Consider the following 19,958-nt stretch of genomic DNA (forward strand, 5'->3'; position numbering starts at 1 on the left):
CCTATTGTTATGAGTTTTAATCCTGCTCAGAAGGGAAGAGTCCTCTGGGCCTCATCACCTTTCAAAAGACTTTTCCTTCTTATTACCATTATATTTCAACATTGAGTGTTGGAGAGAACACTTCAAAGTCATAAAGACAATGCTATCAAATATGATTAATGCATACAATGTTGTTCATCTTTTTAGTTTTAAGATAATGAGATTTAAGAACTTGCCTATAAGACTTAACATTCCATATAATTTTCTTTTATTAAGAAAAGTCTTGCTTTATAACAAGTAAATGAATTCAAAATCTTTTTGAACTATTCCCTGTTCCTACATTTTAAGTCTCTTGTACATGAGTGTTAAAGTGCATGTAGTCATTTCACATGATATACTAAGAAAGGATGTGCTGATATTAGCTTGTGAGAGCTCTTAGCTACCTAAAGGAATCACAGTTAGCCAGGAAAATTTGTCATAGGTATAATAATGTGATCTGAGTGACTGTGCACTGGTCAGATTATACTGTCAGTAGTTAATGAAGACGATAGAAGATTTTAAATGAATGTATACTGATGACAGTGTGAGAGAATAATTCTCTCTAGGTGCACTTTGAAATGCTTGGCATGTCATAGAAGCTGTGTTTGATTTGTTGATGTTGTTTTCTTGACAGAAATTCAATTTAGGGAGGAAGGTCTGAGACCAGTGCTTCTGTTACCTGCTTTGTGAAGCATAGCATTGAAGACTGTCTCATACCTATTAGCAATCATGTCGAGAAAATGTTTGCAATGATGGCACACAAGTGTGTCATAAACTTCTAACAGTATTTACAGTGTCATGGGATTGCCACTTTTTAGATCACTATTCTAAAAAGGTTTTGATAATTTCGACATATAGGTGAAATAAAAACCATAGACCATAAGACATTGCTTTTAAGCCAGAATAATTTTGAAAAAGTATCTGTGGTCATCTCTTTCAAAGGCTTCATTTTTCTTTGTTTCCATTTGCTAATTGTAAGACCTATTTTTATTTTTTTTCAATAAACATATATGTGAGAAGTCTTTGCTTTTCATTTACAGAATTGGCATCTAGTGGAGAAGATCTGCCCCCAAAATTTGATTTTTGCCTGACAGTGCTTTCCAGTCACCTAAATTCTTGTTGGGTTAGGATGACTCATATTGACTGACTCTGTTACTGTCTGTTGTTTCTTCTTGACAGCTCAGAACTCTGATACGTTAAAGTTGCTTACATTTTGTCTCTTGACAGTCACATTTTTAAAACTATGACAGTAACTTTAAGGAAAGTGCTCATATTGCTTACCTACATTTAAATCACTCAAAAATACTTTTCTGAAATGCACCTACAATATGCCTGACTGCAAGGAGGCTTCTTTATGTTGAACACAGAAGGCAAGCAGAGGCAAAATAAAGCACCCATGTACAATGGCTTATAAAGCATCCATGGTAGAGCAACTAAAAACTCTCCTTTTTCCTCTTGTGTAAAAGACTCATTTGCTATAACCAATGTACCAGAGTATTATAGACTGTGTATAGGTACACCCCAAATCCTCATGAAGTCATAGGTCAGGCTTTGTCAGGGGTGGCTAGATCTACAGTGCATGATTGATTCATGGTGTAATGCTAGGACTAAGGGTACTAGGATTAAGGGTTGCTGATTACTAACCCAGTCTACTGATTGTTTACCGCTGCCCTGGAGAGTTGTTTTGCTCCTTTCTTGCTTGCTTTGCTACCTTCTGCCCATCATGAACAATTTTTCCTCTGCAATCCCTGTGTGCCATGTCACCTATCCTTGGAGCCTGCCAATATGGGCTGAAGCTTCCATTAACTAAAAGCTAAATAAACCTTTCTTCTTTGAATATACTTTGTCTTAGCAATGAGCAGAGTAACTAAGACATCCAGTAAGATAATATGTGATCTAGACTTTGAAGGATATATGTACTTTAATTACATCTATCATGTCCTGTATATTCTATTATGAAAGATATATTTTTTCATAAAATGTTGCCTTCTTAATTCCTTGAAAACACATTTCTTCTTTTAGTTTAATGCTAGTAGACTAGTATTTTTATTGTAGATCCTTCAGATGGAGTCTATGGATGAGAGTTTTGACTAGCACTGTCTTCTTTTTTCAACTATGGGTTGGGCAGCGCAAGCTAAAGATAGAAGAGAACTAGTTAGCTAAGGAAAAAGGGACCAGGAAGCAGTGGGATAAGAGAGGATAGTGGGTAGAGTGGGTACAATCAAAGTATATTATGGGCGGACATCAAAATATCACAGTAAAATCTATTCATTTATATAACGAATATGTAGCAATGATTATTTTAAAATAACAAAATTGTCAACATATTACTAGCCTAGAGAAAATTTAGATTTTAATGCCTATCTGGTAGCCAATACTAAGACCTAAGCTTTCATCACTATGAAGGTTTGTAAGTTGATCTAGTCTATGAAACGGGTGGGAATACATCCAGAGTTTTTATTATAACAAGTGGAAGTGTACATTTTCTGTATATTTCGAATGAGTTCTTTTGATATTAAGGTCTACAACTGGCCCCAGGCAAAGAACTTAATATATGTCGCAACCCAGTCTCAGGAAGAAGAATGAGGAAAATATAAAACAATAAAATTTATTTGGAATATTTACAACTAGTTCGGTATTTTTGCCTTGAGCAACCCTGACAGTAAATGTTGGAGGAAGAAAGATAAATGTTCTGTACTCCTCTTTATTTGTTTCCAAATCTGTTTTCATGTTAAACCTCTGGGTGGTTAATAACATATTAATATTCTGTACTAGGAAGTTTTTAATTTACCAGGATTGAAATCTTTATTGTCAAGCTGTCAGAATTGCCATTGCTAATTTTGGAAGATTCATAGTTTCTATAAACTGTCTTACATCATATATATATATATATATATATATATATATATATATATAGTGTGTGTGTGTGTGTGTGTGTGTGTGTGTGTGTGTGTGGGTGTGGGTGTGGGTGTGGGTGTGCGTGTGTGTAAAATGGAACATTTTTCTTTTACAGTGAAATCTTCTTCTAGTCATGTAATTTCTTCCAATGTCCTTTGCACCAAAAGTCAGGAGCATTCCTTAACTCGTGAATCCCAGGATACTGCCTGCCTTTCTTTCTTTCTTTTTCTTTCTTTCTTTCTTTCTTTCTTTCTTTCTTTCTTTCTTTCTTTCTTTCTTTCTTTCTCTCTTTCTATCTCTCTTTCTTTCTTTCTATATTCCCTTCATTTATTCTCCTTCCACTCTTCTTTGCAACACTGAGTAATAATGTCTTCCATCTCATGATTTGGAGAAGCATCAGGAGTCTGTCTTGATTTTTTGTTTATTTTTGGTTTTTTGCTTGTTTTATATCATGTGCAATTTGGCCAGTTCCTTCATATATCTTAAATTAACTTACTTTCCCCCTTAGAACAGAATTGTCACTGCCTATGTTCCCACCATTGTCTACCTATTATCCATGATTTATGTACTAGTAAGAGATCACTTTATGAAAATTCAGTGTGATATACTCATTACTTACGGAGTAACTCTTTCTTGGATTCCAACTACATTAAACAAGATTCAATATCCTTACCTATGACCATCAGTAGCACGAAAAATTTTCATCTCCTCTACTGTACTTACAGTATCACACTCCAACAAGCTCATTTTGATCCAGATACACAGGCCATAGTTCTGGTTTTTGAATATTCAAAATCATTCTTCCTTGCCTGTTTCTTTTCTTGACTCTTGGGCACTTTACCCCTGACTGACTCTGTTAGTATGGTGTCACTTTGAACATCAACCACTCAGATACCCTTTTTCTAATCAATCTAAACATATTTCTACCATTCTTTCCTTTTAGCTCATTAGTCCTTTTTTTTTTTTGAGACAGGGTCTCAGTACGCAATTCAGACTGGCCTTGGGCTTTGCAGCCCAGGCTGCTCTTGTCTTAGCCTCCCAAGTGCTGGGATTACATACTTGCACCACAACACCCAGGTTATTACCCTGTTTAATTGTTTCACATATATTAAAAATTGTCACTTTAATGAAAAGTTTGACTCCCCTAACATATGTGACTTAATCATATGATAAATATACAATATTTATTATTTCTATGTTTCTAACTCTGGAAAACTGTCTTGAATATTATAGGCATAGATAACCTTTGAACACACAAATTAATAGATTTCCAATCATGGTAGTTTGAATTTCTGATTTTTTATTTCTGTTTTTTAAAGTTCCTACATTATAAGGGGACTTTGATAATTATACAAAGGCTTCTAATTATAATGTTCCCAAAATTCTCTTTTTTCCAGTTTTCATCTTACAGCGATACCTCTTCAAAAGAGTTGACAAAATTAAATTTTCAAACTTATATGATGATTTTGGAATACTTTTGTAAGGCCATTTTAAGTTTCCAAATACATAATGTAAATTAGAATATTCTGAACAGTTTTAGAGCCTTTTATAGTGAGTTCTCCACTATTATTTCTTATTTCTTTTTCTGCTGCTGCTTCTTGTGTAGAATTCTATACAACCAAAAAATTCTGATCAGTTTGAGACATACTGTTTTCGTGCCTTTATTCATACTAGCATGGTATTCCCTTGGAGTTTCACTTCTTGTGTCAATTTTCTGTTTTTCAAAGTCTTTGGTTTTTCATACTTCTTTATCTTAGCCTTTGATATATAACATTGCAAGTATTTCTTTGCTTAGATTTTGAGATCTAGAGATTAATACTGTAATCAATAGATGTTCCATATGTACAAATTGAATGAATGATAGAAAAATAAAAGGGTAGGTTGATGGGTGAATGGATAAGTGAAAGATCTTCCTTTCAACAAGTGAACCTTAATGGAACCTTTCCAATTCATCTTTGCTCCCTTGACACAAAGCTTTAAGGATGTTAAGAACTTATTTCTGTATTAACTGAGCAGATAATATCACTAAGTGATTACTGAGTAAGGAAAATATTATTTGCAAAATTTAGTCTAAAGATTTAACTTCTTTAAAAGGTTCAGTTTTTCTTCATTCTAAATAGAATGTGACAGTAATGACTACTTATTTGAAGCTACTGAGAATGAGGAATGTAATTAACTCAAACCAAGGTTTGTAAAAATATAAAATATACACTTAGACATAGTAAAAAAGGAGAAAGCAAATTTTTAATTAATAATTTAAGTGAATTACCTATAGATATGTTAAAAATTTGGATACATAGTGTTGTTATACATAAAATATATAATTTAAATTAATTTACTTATTTGATTTTACATCTTTAACGTGCTAATTAGAAAATTTAGAATTGCACATGACCCGTAATTTATTTCTTTTTGTTAAACTTATAACTGCTTTTTTCAACATGTTTACTGTCTGTGAACTCACATAATGTATACAACAATGAAGGTACTCATTGTCAAAGAAGATAGTTCTTTTTTCCACATTTCAGATTTTTGCAGGAAAAAATACTTAAGTCACATGACTATGACATACCTTTTGACTAATGTCTCTGATTTCTCTGTCACTCTCAAGACCGTTAAAATTTGCCACCACTTCCCAAAAATCTAGAGGTAATTTATTTTCAGAATTCTGGTATACCTCTGAATTTAGCTCTAGAAAGATATTTATTTATGTTTCAAAGAAATCTTATTTATATTTCATTTATCTTTATTTTCCATTGTACTTTATTTACAAATTTGGAAGCAAAATTTGAAACAATTATTTTTATGTGTATATTGTTTAGCATAATAAAAATTTGACTTTTAAAAGACACACATACATATATATTTTCTTCACTTGAGTGAAAGGTTAGATCTAAAATAAGTCTACTTAGTCATACAAATATTTTACTACTAAACATTCTAAGTTTAGGATCATAGTTACCTAACATTTTAAGAATAAGTGTTATTCCAATGAATCCTAGATAAGGATTCCATGACACTAGATAAGAATCATATTCTTTCCTTCCTGAAATGACCTCCATCTTGTGTCATAGTTTTTAATAATTGCTTATGTAGTTCAACTATTCCCTGATACTGTATACATTTTTAATTCTATGTGAATATTTTATGAGATGTATGACTATATTACATATCTTGAGGTACAAAAAGTAGAACTTACTTTTATTTTAATTAACTTTGTCTGTATCCTACCCAACTTATTCAGATTCCCTAAAGGAACAGAATCAATAGCAAATGCACGTGTAATTATGCAAGGCGCTTGCTTAGGCAGGCTAATCTTGTCAGAAGCATGGTTGTCTGCTCTGGATAGCCAGAAGATGCATTTTCTGCTCAACCTAAGGATGGAACTCAGAATAACAGGAATCAAGGATGCCACACGAGTCCAAGGTCAGATACTTGGAAACTGGATTTAGTGGCACCAGGGAAAGTATTCCTTGAAAAGCTGAAGATCCTGAAAACCAGTGTAAAAAAACAAAGAAATGAACAAACAAGCAAAAATTAATGGCAAGGAGAAAGAAAAGTGCGAGGAGCCTCCACCATCTTACCATCCCAGAGCTGCGAGGGGCCTGGACACACACATCCCTCCTTTTCGCCAACCGTTGTCCACGTCCTGGGACTTATTCCACCAAACTGTTAAAACAGTGTATTACCATGAAGTTCCAGGTCTGAAGAGACGTGCCTCCCATGAGGACACCAAGAAAGCATACTGGAAACTGGCACTACAGTGGCACCCAGATAAAACTCATTAGAATAAAGGAGCAGAGCAACAATTCAAACAAGTGGGTGAGGCATATGAGGTGTTACCAGATGCTAAAAAACGGGACATCTATGAAGAACAGGGCCAAGAAGGCTTAAGTGGTGGTGGAGGAGGTGGAAGTCACTCTGACTGTCCATTTGAGTTTGGATTCACATTCTGGAACCCAGATGAGATCTTTATGGAATTTCTTGGTGGAAGGAACCCATTTTCATTTGACTTCTTTGAAACCCATTTGAAGACATTTTTGGGAATCAAAGCAGTCCCTGAGGAAGCAGAAGCCATGGTGCAGGCTCTTTTTTCTCCACCTACTGTGGCCTTCCATCCTTGGAGGTGGATTTACTTCACTCGGGTCCCTAGGTCTTGGGGGCCTTACTTCATTTTCGTCTATCTCATTTGGCAGCAGTGTAATGGTTAACTTCAAATCTGTATCAACTTTTACTAAAATCATAAATGGTAGAAAAATCAACACAAAGAGAATTGTCAAGAATGGTCAAGAAAGAGTAGAAGTTGAAGAAGATGGACAGTTCAAGTCCTTAACAATAAATGTAAGGAGCTGTTGCTATGCTTGGATAACAAGTAATTCAACACATGAATTCAACAGAAAATAACAAGAACCATTTGAAGATTAAACAGGAACATTTTTTGAAGATTTATGATGAACTCAACTTTCAGTGTAACTGTACCTAATCTAAAGTATTTACAAACAGCTCATCGAAGCCCCTCTTTGTCACGGACTTTTGAGTTTATTGTTGGGACCATACAATAGGACCATTTTATTGTCTTTAAAATTATTGTAATCTCTGTATGCACTTTGTTTTTATTAAACCGGGTCCAAGGGTAAGCCTTGACTCCTGAGTACTTTTAGGAGCAGACTGTACTCTAACAACAGAGTGGGTCTGCTTTCCATTGTGTTTGAAGTGTGAGCCAAGCAGTGATGCCTGCTGTGAAGCTAACATGGCCAGGATGAGTCCTCCACAGAAATGAATTTCATTCTCTTCAGTATTTAGTAATGACAGATACTAATGCATTATTGGTAATACATTTTTGGTTTATCACAAATTTAAGAATGTTTTCTAGTTGTGCATGGATGCTGGTAACTTAGTAAAGTTTTGACAATTGTTTGAATGGTAATGTTAAGCCTAGGTTTATAAAAGCTGATACACTGGGTGTTTGTCATTTGCTTTTAAAAAAGCAAATATATTTGAATGTGTTTGGCACAAAAAAAAAAAAGAAAGAAAGAAAAAAGAAATAAAACAATGGCAAAGCCTGGATCTCTTTCAAAATAGAAACACTTTTTTCTTTTCCTTTTTATTTTCTCCAGGTAGCAAACTTCAGTTGGCATCACCCAGTTCTGGGATGAGTCATCATTCCTCTGTTTTTGGGCCCACGTATCATTCATTAACACATACACCCAGAAATGTGATTTAATAATTTTCTAGATGACTCTTAATCCACTTAAGTTGATATATTATGATTAATACTCATAATCCACCCTTTGCCAACTTGACAACCAAAATATATCCTGAAACCACAATTAGTCTTCAAATATAATACAGTAGTATGCAATTACATCTAATATGATTCTATCTTGGGTAACAACAGAAACATACAAATTCCTCCCAAAAACAGAAGTAGATTTTTTCTTTAGGTGATACTCTTCTATGACTCCTGAAACATAAATATGATAATGTAAAGTTAAAAATACTTAGATACTGATACTGTCAATCAACATTGCTACAAAAGCATAAATTAGTGTTATCTGTTTAACATGTGTATGCATGCACAAGCATATTAACAAAATAGGAAACAAATAAATAATTATAATTCTCATTTTTTTAACTGGTCTTGTGGGCATCCTTGATATTTTAACTGCCTTCTTTTGTTACCTGTTCTATGTCCCTTGGTCTTTGGCAACCAGCTCAATAGGTTTTGGGTTTTTTACCTTGTGCAGTGAAGGGTATTAAGATATTACAGGCCAAATAGAAGCCATGAGAGTTTTCATCTACCTGGGAAAATAGTTAATCAAAAACATCCATAAAAGAACTTGTAGAGATTATTGCTGCAATCCAGGCCTTCAGAAATGTAGGTGTTTTGGTTTCCATTACATCCCTGTTTAACTTTCCTATTTGGCTTGTGTGGAAGTTTAAAGGATCTTGGAGAATGATGGTAGATTACTATTATCTCAATCGAATGATGATTTCAATTGAAGTTTCTATTCCAGGTGCAGTTGTCCTGCTTTAACAGGTCACATCTCCTGGTACCTGACTTGCTGTTACTGATTTGACAAATGCATTTTCTATAAATCTATTCCTAAGGCCCACCAGAAACAATTTGCTTTTAGCTGATAATTACTATGCATTTACTATTCTACATTAGGTATATAAGCTATCCAAACCACGTCACAACTTAGTTTGTAGGAATTCATCCACCTTTTTTTTTATACAAGGAAGGCATCACACTGACTCATTACACTGATAAGTTAATATTAAGTTAGTGATACAAGATCAACAGATTGGACCAGATGAGTAATAGGTAGTACCACACTGGGTCTCTTGGTAAAATATTTGCATATCATAGGGTAGAGAATAAATCTAATTGAATTCAAGAGCCCTGTGCTTCAGTGGAGTTTTGAAGAGTCCAATGGTGCAGGCATGCTGAGCTATCCCTACTAAAGTGAATGATAAGTTAGATAGATCCAGTGGTACTTACAGTGTCCGGCAAGGGTAGAGATACTGTTTGGAGCTTTTGGAAGGATGCCATAAGTAAATGACAGCAGAGTATTTTAAGATTTTGTGTCTCTATCACCAATGTAACATTTTTTCATGAGATCACTGGGCAGTCACAAGGGTGGTTGAAGTCCTGCACCATCCAATCAGATGCTTGGCTACAGTCTGTGCATCAAGATACAGTCACACATCTGGCCATTTTTCCCCAAGTAAGATGTACAATCAGGTGCAGTGTTTCAAGTGTTATTTCCCTGTCCTGCAGGGATGTGCTAAAAGGGCTTATAGTTCTGCAGCTTTTCATTTATCAGTGCTGCTTGCAAAACGTACAGGACTTGGGTAGAGGATAATTAGGAAACTGATGACTAAGATTTTGCAGAAATGGTTTATGGATAGCTCAGTCCATATAGGGGAGGAGTGTGAAGATTTGTATACTATTTAAATGTTCATCAAAAGATGATCTCCCCAGAGAGGACATTAGTAATAAAATGGATAAAATGACCCATTCTGTTATCTACATATCTGCAGTCAACCTATTTCTTCAACCACCCTTGTGACTGCCCAGTGATCTCATGAAAAAATGTTACATTGGTGATAGAGATCAAGGCTATCAGAAGGCACAGAAATATGACTTTTAACTCAACAAAGCTGACCCAGCTACTGTAACTATTGAATGTTTGCTCTGCCATCAGCAGAGACCAACACGTGGTATGATACCATTGCCCAAGGTAACCTCTGTTAGACCACTTTCATGATGGAAGGAGCAGCCCTTTGTCCTCACAGGAATAGATATGTATTTTGGCTTTGGTATAGCTTCTTCTAAAACTGCCACTCATAAACTTACAGATAGCCTCATTCACAGTGATAGTATTCCACATACAGAGGAAGAGTGCCAGAGTAGATGAGGAAAAGCACCAGATATAGATGCCAACACTGTACCACTGTGACCCTCTGAGACACACCTTGAAGTATATTGCACCTGCTCTTGGGCTGATTATAAAGCCAATCAAGTTAAAACTGCCCTAAATACTACAGTGCCCATTATGATGGTAGTTAAAAATTTAATTAGTAGGTATATATTTCCTTTTTAACTTTTGTTAAATGATGTTTAAATATATCTATAACTGTATATTCATTTTAACTTGTCTTAATTTCAGGTTAGATGCAGAATCTTCAGAGTTCAATGCATAAATAACACAAATGAAAAACCCGGTTTCCCCCCAAAAATAGGATTTATGAATCTACAGAAAATAAGTGTCAATAAATATAAGCAAATGGTGTTTCTGACTGGATAAAATAAGTGTATCCATATCCTTGATAAAACCCAAGTTAATTAAATCTCAGGATACAGTGGATTTCTGTAGTGGAGTTGACAGTAGCTGACCTATTTTTAGGTCACAAACCTAAGTGGAGAATTTAATGAAAACTAAGATTCTTAGCTTTCTAAATACAAAAAAAATTTTTTTCCATGTAATTTCAAGGATAAGACCTAAACAATAAACCTTAGACTAACAAATTTTGATCATGTCTATAAGTCAGGATTCACTTTAAAAAACTGCACTCAGTTTGTGCTATCTGATGCTAATGAATTTTTATTCTAAGCTTTCAGACTCTTTTGCTTAATTACTGTTTGCTGTCATGTCCCATTGTTTGCATAAAGCTGATCTTTTCCATCTCTGTAACTTGGCTAGATAGTTTTTATTATACAAAGCAAAGTTTTAGAAAAAAATCCACATATCAAAACTTATCCAATGTATTAGTTTATTTGGACATTATATCAGAGTGATCATTTGTAAGATTAATTGTCAGATTATTATGGTATATATTTGTAAGGTATACTGTGATGTTATGATACATTTAAATGCAATGTATAATAATTTAATCAAGCTGAATATGGCAAATATTTATTTTTATTATTTTTGATGTAAGAACATTTGAATAATAATCCCCAAACATGTATTATTATTAACTATATTCAATATTCTGTGAAGTAGGTTCAGAAAGTATGCTCCTGACTAACTAAAGCTTTGTACCTTTTGAGTAACGTACATTGCCATTCCTAACTCTTGAACGCTGTTCACCACTTTTCCATTTTCTGCTACCATGAATTCAATTGTTTTACAATGGACTGACTTAGATATATGTCACACTATGTGGTATTTGTGTTGCTGTAACTGCCTTATTTTATTTAGTGCAATATTCTCTGGTTACATCCATGTTTTGTATGTGACAAAATTTGTTTGTTTGAAGGTCAAATATATGTACCAGATTTTCTACATTAAGTCATCCTTTGAGGGACACTTAGCTCAAATATATACTTTAACTGTTGCACAGAATGCTACAATGAACATAAGACATACTGATTTCAAAGGCTTTGGATGTTTATCTAGAAATGGGAATGCTGGATCATATGGTAGATCTATTTTTAGGTTTTTGAGGAATTTTCATAGAGCTTTTCCTTAAGACCTATTCCTATTTATATTCCCATAACAGCATTCAGGGTACCCTTTCTCTAGTATCCCAGACACGTTATCAATTTTTCATCGTTTTGACTACTGAAATTCTGTGAGATGTGAAATGATATAGTATCATGATTTTAATTTGTGTATTCTTTATTATTTGTGATGTTGGAGGTTTCTTTATGTATCTGTTGATCAATCATAAGTCTCAATTCAAGATTGTCTATGCAGTTTTTTAAATATATTTTAAAGCAAGAGTTTTTGTTTTCTTGTTATTGAGTTGTTTAAAGTTCATACATTTCATGGATGTATTTTCTCTGAGTTTCTAGGTTGTCTTCTCACTTTTAATTGGTCCCTTTCACTTCAGAAGATTTATATTTTGATGCAGTCATGTGTCTATTTTTATTTTTGTTTCATGTGATTTTGGAGGAAAAATGATTGTCCATAACAAAGTCCATAGCTCCTTCCTATAGATATATTTTTCCTAGTAGTTTTCCATTTTCCAATATCATATTTAAATCCTTAATCCATTTTAATTGATGTTTGTATGTGGTTAGAGTTGGTAATCCATGTTCATTCTTTTGCATGTGAATATACAATTTTTCCAAAACCATCGATTAAAGAAACCACAGTTTATACATTGTGTGTATATAAAGTGCATACAATATGTAAAGCACATAAAAGCATCTTTGTGGAATATTCGTTTATAATAACTTCCTGGTAGAGTTATTTCTGGATTCTCTATTGTGATTCATTTTTCTATGTTATTGGCTTCTGTGCTATTTCAATTACTATGACCTTGTAATATAATTAAAACACTATGCTAATCCCAGTTTTGTTCTTTCTGCATATGATTGCCCCAGCTATTTTGTGATTCCATAAGAATTTTGAATTTTTCCATATTTATGAAAAATGTCATTGGAATTTCAATAGAAGTTACATTGTGCAGCTCACTGTGATTTCTATATGTTAAATTCATGCTGAAATTTGATTTCTACTGTTGCCATTTTGAGGGATGGATTTTAAAAGTTCTTACTGGATAATTAAAAGGGATTAATGATTTTCTCATCTGTCAAATTTTACTTCTGCTTTTTTTGCATTAGATAAAGCAGATGAATTCCTTTGACAGATAATAAAACTATTCTCTTAGTCTTTTTACTCTTCAAACTGAAAGCTAAAATAAGCTTCTTTTATTTATAAATTTCTCAGGCTGATGTATTATTTTGGTATATGTGCTGCTGAAACACATTTTATAACAACAGAAAATAAAGACAATTTATATGGCCACTTTAGTGTCCTTTTTCCAATCATAAACACAGCATATTTTCCATTTCTATATAGGTTTTTCCATTTTTTTCTTTAGAGCTTCACAGTTATAAGTGCGTAGATCATGCAAATCCCTAAGCTTATTACTAAACTACTTTTTGCGTTTTAAACTTTAAAAAATTACTATTTTCTTGATCTTATTTTGATAGTTATTATTGTATAAAATAAAGTAATTTTTGTATGTTCATTTGGTATGTTACTTTTTTGTTTGTTTTTTGTTGTTTGAGACAGAATTTCACTGTGCAGTTCAGGCTGACCTTGAACTCATTTTATAACCCAGGATGGCCTCATAGTGATTCTCCTGCATCAACCTCCCTAGCACTGAGATTACAGGTGTGTGGCACCATGCCCAACTATATACAATTTAAATTAATTTCTTTATTCTAACATTTTCCATATATAAGATCATCTTATTGTCAGAGAAATTTAAATTTCTGCCTTTCTTATTTGAATAGCTTTTATTATTTTATCTTAAATATTTTCTCTAACAAGAAGTTCTAGTATAATAAAGGCTACTTGAATTCCAGTCATGTGTGTCCATGTATTCCTACTGACAAAACACTAATTTCAAGTTCCTAAAAGATGGTAATATATTAAACTATTGTTGTAGTTTTTATATTAGAATGAGATGCAATAGTCCTGACATATTTGTTTTGCATTCCTGATAAGTTCCTGCAATATAATTGAGATCATTCTATTTTTTGGATACTTGTATAATACATATGAATAATAGTTCATAGACTTCCTCTTTGTTACATTTTTCTATTTCATTAGGTATAGGCAGAGGCTCCCAATGTTTATATAAAGAATATTTTAAATATGATATTTTATGCATTTATTTTTATTGAATATATATGTGTAAAATTTTATAAATGTTTGGACTATAATGTGATTTATCCAGAAGATTCCTTGTCTCAGTGAAGGCAATAATTTAGAATATGAAAGACACTAAATCATAAAACAATAAAATTGAGCTATATTATAATTTGTGGTAAATGAAGAGGAGGAAGGGAGAGAACTATGAGAAAAATTTGTGCAGGACCTTACTTATTTAAAAAAATATGCATGTGGGTTATTTTATACTTCAATTGGAAATTCAATTGGATGGTCAGTTTAATTGGGTATATCAAGTTGATAGCCCAGAGGAGCAATTAGTGCTTGATACATAGAAGTGTGAGTCATTAGAGTAAAACTGAAATACTCCCAATTATATTTTATATGGAGAGAGAGAGAGAGAGAGAGAGAGAGAGAGAGAGAGAGAGAGAGCGCAAGACAGGAAGAGAGACAGCCTCACACACATACACAAGCTAAGATACCAAATACACAGATGAAAATGGAGAATAAAATTTCAATGAGAAAAATAATATTTGAAACTGTTCATATCTTCTCATGTTTAAGTAACCAAATGAGGATGAAATGTACCTACCAATACAAACCACATCTCATTTGTGTAAGTCATTTGAAAATGATTTGAGAGATAAGAATTACACAGGATAAGAATCATATATAGAATTATGAGGGCCTTAACAAGGAACTTCCATTTCATTTAAACATATGTTTAACAAGTTCACTTAAGTTTGATATTGTAATTCCATTTTTAATTAATATTTTGAATGGTTTATGAAAATAGATTAGATTTTGAAAGTGGGGAGGGGAGGAGGAGTTCAAATAAGGGGAGGGGAATGGAAAAAAAACAAGTTATATCATTTATTGGTACAAATTCCCTATGATAAAGTAATTAAAATGTATCAATAAAATCTGATTTAAAAATATAGGCTGGAATCATCAATTAGGGTGGGAGAGAAACAATTTAGGAGGCAATTTTTCTTGTATTAGTAAGAGTTATGATCATTTGTACCAAGACAATTATATTTTATAGAAATAGCAAAGAAGGTAGGTTCATACTACATTAGAAAATAGATTTGATGTATTGGAGACAAGGTGAAAAACGATTCTTGTGTTTCTGGTTTAAATAATTTAATGGATGTAGTTAACATTAATAAAGATGTTGAAAACTAGAAGTATGACAGGCTTAATAGTTTAATTTTATGTATGTTAATTTTGAGATGCCTTGGAGACATTCAATTGAATATATCAAGTTGATAACCCAGAGGAGAAATTAGATCTTGATGTAGAAATATGTGAGTCATCAGCATATAAGTGCTATTTAAATCCACAATCCCAGATGAGATAGTCTAAGGAGAAATGTTAGAAGAAAAAAATTCAAAGTTTGCATTGAGAATGTTTAGATTATCATGTAAAGAAGGCCACATGTAAAAATGAAACAGAAAATATGATCAGAGAGAGACCAGGATAACGTAGGGAGAGGATAGGAAAAAAAATCTGTGAATGGTATACCAATGTCCACAGATTAGACAGCTGCATGTTCCTGGTGATCCCTATCTCAAGAGGTGAGCTTATGATAGGTGTGCCATTTAAAGCAGTTACCATGAAACTGGTACTGGACTCACAGGTGGCAATGAGTAAAGATAATCTATGAGAGTCTTCACTCAGAAGTATTAATGAGGTGAGTAGTGTATATAGAAGTCACAAGTTTCTGGTTGTAAATTCTGCTAGTACAAATGGAAAGAGCCATCAGCATAGAGGAAAATCAAACCTAGATGAGGAGACAGACAATTGACCCCATTGCTTGAACACATGGATACAGCCATGTACAAAACTCTTCTGTAACTTTTCAAGATATGTAAGTCAGTGATTTCCTCTTTTGTGCCTGAACTAACTTGAATATCCTTCATTCTCACCCAAGTCCTCTTATCCCCACTTTATACTCCTTCCAATCTAATCTTCAGTGCTGCTGGATGAATCTTTCTGAAACAAAAAATCAGTTATCTAACTGCTTCTGCTTTATTAATACAGTGGAGCCCTGAAGGTAAGCCTAGTGACTCACTGTATGTGACAGACCCTTTGGCCCTGGACATTGAAATGTCTATGTTACTTTGTCTCTTCTCAGTCCTCCTTCAGCAAAATTGTCTCACATACCTACATATTTATGTATATTTTGTACTCCATTTGGGTGTCTTTTTCAGTTGGAAGTTATTTGCTATTTTTTCTACTATGCACATTGTGTTTTGTTTGTAATTATCTTTCATTGTCCTTGTTAGACTTCTATACATACTTTCTCCAAAGTCCATAAAATTTATTTCTTTTTCTTCCATTCAGGGTTCCATAAAGGGAAGGACTCTGTTTTTCCTGATTCTCTATATTTTGTCAGATTATTCAATAAATACATGTTTACCTAATGAATTTTTGGACAGAAACATGTATAACCTTTTGATGACTGATACTATATATAGTACATTTTCAGTGAGAGAATTCTGGTAGAATTCTTTGCTTTCCTTCAGAATCTCTGCTTTTTCAGCTAAAGTTGATGGTATCATAAAATTCAAGGTATTATACTTAAAAATGAGAAAAAAAAAGAATTTTCATCACACATTTGCTGTTCAGGATAAATTTTTAAAATTTGTACTAGGAAAACATTACATTTTTAAAATACAAAATTAGTATTAGTTATATTTATAAAATATTTACTTTAAAGTTGTTAATTATATAACAGTGAACTTACACATATTTCTTATATTTAATCTTATTTCTGATATGAACAAATAGAAATTCCTTTGAGTTTTTGTAACTCTTATAGGTAGACATGTCTAAAATATTAATAATCTATTTACTTTTGAAAATCTCCCTGAAAGATTTGATATTGAAGCCTATACTCAGTTTGCAGTCCGTGTGAGTAGTGACACCTAAAGGTGTAACTTTCTTTTCATACAAAATAAAAACCTGTCGATAGTGACACTGGAACACTGGAGAGACATTTTCCTGACAGAATTCTATATTCAGCATTTTTTGCATGCAAAAATTCATTGGTTTATGACTGTTTGCATTCAGTAAACCTCAATAAGTAAGCCAACATGTCAGTGTTTTATAGGTTCTATTCACTCCACAAGAAGGAAATTTTGTGTTAAATTTTCTCTGATTATTGACCTGGAAAATTGTGAATTTGAAACTTAATTGAGAATTTGAGAAATGATCCAAATATTTCTCTTCTGTTCATTAAAATGAAATTAAGTCAGGATGGTCTAAATATTATAATGAAAGTTTAGGGCTTTTTTTCTTTATTCAGGGCAACTTCGTATAGGTAGAACTTTTAGTTTAACCTCTTGGTAAAGGTTTTTATCCATATTTTTCCATGTACGTATCTGGAAGACAATATGAAAAAGATTTTTATACTTTAAAAAAAAATCTTTATGCTAACTATAACAAACATCTTCCATCTATTTCTAATATAGTTTTTATTAAGCTATACAGATTGGTTTTGTTTTACAAAAAGAGTTTATATTTCATATGTTGGGTATTTATAAAAAGACCGTACCATTCGCTTTGCCTCTTATGAACAAGATCCCTGAAGTATATGACAAATAACAATTAAAATATAAACTTTACATTCTACCAGTACAGTGAGACTATCACTATGGAGTACATAACTCAAATTTAATTTCTTACTATGAAAGACAGGAGTAACCAAAGTACTATTTCTAGAAGATATTACATCTGATTATCCATTTGAAAATCAGCCTAGTGTGTTTGAAGAGAAAATATAATTATGTGAACTAGTGAAAAGATAGCTTATCAACATTTGTAGATTTATATTTTATTTTATACTTCTGGTTTATGTATTTGCTAGTTGTAATGACATCAAATATACATATGTTCTGGCAGTTGTTAGCCTTATGAGTTTATTGAACAGTGCTCAAATTCGGTGTTTCCTTTATATACACAAAGCTTTGAAAAAGTTCTATCAAAGTTTTAAAAATCTTCAATGATTAATTGACATTCCAGTGATATGCAAATCATGCAATGTTGAGATTTCTCTAATTTAATTTTACAATGATTCGAAGACAAATACATGCTGTACTTTTTTAAAAGAAAACAATTTCTTGGTCTGAAAAAATATTTTAAAAGATATCATCAAAAAGCCTGGACAGAATTTATATGTACTTAATCACCTTTAAATTGAGTTGATAACATTCAAAATTATCTAGAATAAAATCCTAGGTGGTGGAAATGCAGGGAAAGACCAGGAATATCTATTAGAAGAGATGCTATCTAACGAGCATACTTATAGTTCCGTTATGGCATTGCCAGTTTCAGGACAGTAAGATGTCATATCTGATACCCATCACATGTCAGATTCCATAGGTTCATAGCAGAAATCTGGTGCAGCTAGTTATTATAAAGGCAAATACATCTATTACTGAACCCAGAGAATAGTTTCACTTTTCATAGATAAAGTCTCCATAGTTAGCCTAGGGCATACCTAATATCATAGCAATATTTATTTGCCCAGTTTACACAAAGATTGTAAGCAGGTAAATCACTATGTATTCTAGAATCAGACATAAAGATGTGATAGTAACCACATCATTTCATCAGTTTTCATTTTCCCTTTCCCTACCTTTTCCTCAGACTATAAATATTTTCCCATTAATTATCTCATAGAAACAAACAAGTGAGTAACTGTCTTGCAACAAACATACCTTCTCTTGACCCTGAATCCTACAGATGTTGCTTTTTCTTACTTTTCCTGAAGAGCTAAACTCTGAGAAAGAACAGTCTTTACTGGCTGATCTACTTACCTCCAATTTATTTCTCCACCCAGTGTGTTTGATGACTATCCGGCTAGGCTTATTAAAGTTACTCTCATGATGGTCACAGAGGGCCTCCATGTTGGGAAATCCAGCATAGTCTTTTCAGTCTTTTTCTTATTGTGTCCTTTTGACTAAGTCTTACACAAAATCACTTTATCTCAAATTTATCAACACTTTTTCTTTGGCATTCTTTGTTAGGCTTCTCCATGAGTTTCTTTTTTCTATGTTTTATTTTTGTCTGACACATCTTACACATTAGCATTGATACCTGACACACAGTTTTTCTATTCATTGTCATTATTTTTGTGAACGATTGTCCGTTGTTAAGGTACCATTATTTGTCTAAGTATTTGACTGGCCCTATTCGCTTTTGTTTGATGTAGTATCAACACATTCCCAAAATTATGTATAAATTCTCCATTTGCCTATCATACCATTTTTTGGATATATCTCATCTCTATTAATGATTTCATCTCCTTGTTAGTGAGCACTTATCAAAATAAGTTGCCAAATCTCAAATTTCTCTTAAATGCTTATTTAATGTTTTCATCTGGCTCCTACTCTATTTGATTACAAATCATGATGATGGTAACAATGACTCACTTTTACTGACTGTGCACTGTGATGTAGGTGCTGCATTAAGATACTAGTCCACTTGATCTTTCCAACATTCTTAGCAAGTAGGTATTATTGGTTATTTCATTTTGAACATGAGGAAATTAAGGCAAAAAATGAAGTCACATTACCAATTCTTTACTCCAAGTAAATGGTAGAGTCAAGATTTGATTCTAGGGAATCTGGTGTCAAAGCCTACTTCTTCATCTCCTTACCTGACTTCATCTTTCCATTCTTACCACTTTCCAAGCCTACAGAGATCTAATTCCTTTTATTCACTTTTTTAAAATGAAAATTCTACTTGAGGAATGCACTAATAATATGCTGTGTACATCTAGCTAGGCTCAAGTTCTATTTCATTATTTTACAGTTCGTTCACAAATAAATCACTTCATTTACCAGTCCTACTCCTCTTAAACTGTCTTCAAATGGTCTTGCTTATGGGTGCCCTCAA

General features: G+C 32.9%; 1 protein-coding gene and 1 pseudogene across 5 annotated transcripts in view; both read left to right on the forward strand.

Annotated features, from left to right (window-relative positions):
- Galnt13 (polypeptide N-acetylgalactosaminyltransferase 13) overlaps positions 1-19,958 on the forward strand; it is a 464,434-nt gene that overhangs the window by 237,867 nt on the left and 206,609 nt on the right. The window lies entirely within an intron of this gene.
- On the forward strand, positions 4,345-11,344 carry LOC106025388 (dnaJ homolog subfamily B member 6-like; annotated as a pseudogene).

This window comes from Cavia porcellus, unplaced genomic scaffold, assembly GCF_034190915.1.
Source record: "Cavia porcellus strain 051 isolate PalLab524CR breed Dunkin Hartley unplaced genomic scaffold, mCavPor4.1 scaffold_12, whole genome shotgun sequence".
In the NCBI taxonomy this organism is placed as follows: Eukaryota; Metazoa; Chordata; class Mammalia; order Rodentia; family Caviidae; genus Cavia; species Cavia porcellus.